Source organism: Rhagoletis pomonella, unplaced genomic scaffold (assembly GCF_013731165.1).
Source record: "Rhagoletis pomonella isolate Grant_MI unplaced genomic scaffold, Rhpom_1.0 Rhpom_scaffold_00004, whole genome shotgun sequence".
In the NCBI taxonomy this organism is placed as follows: Eukaryota; Metazoa; Arthropoda; class Insecta; order Diptera; family Tephritidae; genus Rhagoletis; species Rhagoletis pomonella.
Genome location: NW_023458558.1, coordinates 5,613,468 through 5,614,585, shown reverse-complemented (window position 1 = coordinate 5,614,585; position 1,118 = coordinate 5,613,468).

Below are 1,118 nucleotides of genomic sequence, written 5' to 3'. Positions count from 1 at the left end.
TAAAAATTTTATATGATTTTAAAATGTTGGCAAACTTCAAAAAAAAATAAAAAATCATGGCCGACGAATTGAGCGAACGGTTTTACCTTACTATGTTTTTATCATGGTATCAGTCATGTCATACATGCGATTTGAAGTTTGCATGACGCCAGGTGTCGATTTCCAGCTGGGTATTGTTGCAGTTACGCTTGTATTCTGCTAAACGTTGATAATGCACATTAATACTGTTCCACTTCTCGTGAAAGTGTAATTTGCATTTTATTAAATTAACCATTAAGTCTGTAAACTTAATTTTTCCATTCACTGGATTAGTTGATAATTAAATGAGTGTTAATTCCTATTGAAAATGCCAGCACAGGTTGCTGAGATTCTCAGCCGGAAATGAAATTAAATTCAATACGGGCATTGTTTAATTATTCAATTCTCTATTTCGCTTCTGATATGGTAATCTATTGCGGCGCTAAACAGAAAGGGAACGCTGGCTTTACTGCTCTACTAAGATAATAAAAAACGATTATATAATTTAGATCTTGCACGGACAAGGGATCGAATGAAGGTCCTACAGAGTGTACGCACCTCTAACCACCCAGCCACAACGGCCGTCGAATGGTTAGCTATCCTATAAGGTTCTGCAAAGAATTGATTGATCTACCTGAATGAGTCAATTCGTCTTTTCAAGACACAGATTCCTCCGAGGAACGAATGAATGTGGAGTGGTGAGTCTATGTTTCATCAACGTTTGTGAATTAATGTAAAAATATATACATACATACAGATTTTGCTGTGGTGGCTGGGACTCCAATATGTATTTGTTGAGTGCTCACCAAAAAAATATTTTTTCTAATAACTTACCACCATTTCAAAGTTCATGAATTGTACTTGAGTTTTGGATAATTGTTTTTTGCATTATCATCTTTAGCTTGAAAACTTGATGCAAAAATATTACAATATATTATAAATGCATTTATAACAATAAAATAGAGAAACAGTGAAAAAAAATCGATATTTATTTATTTTTAAAGGCCGATCCACATAAAACTTTCGCGTTTGCATTGGCGTTGGCGTTGCTTAACAGCTGACTATGAATATACACAATTATATGGACATGTCCACATTTC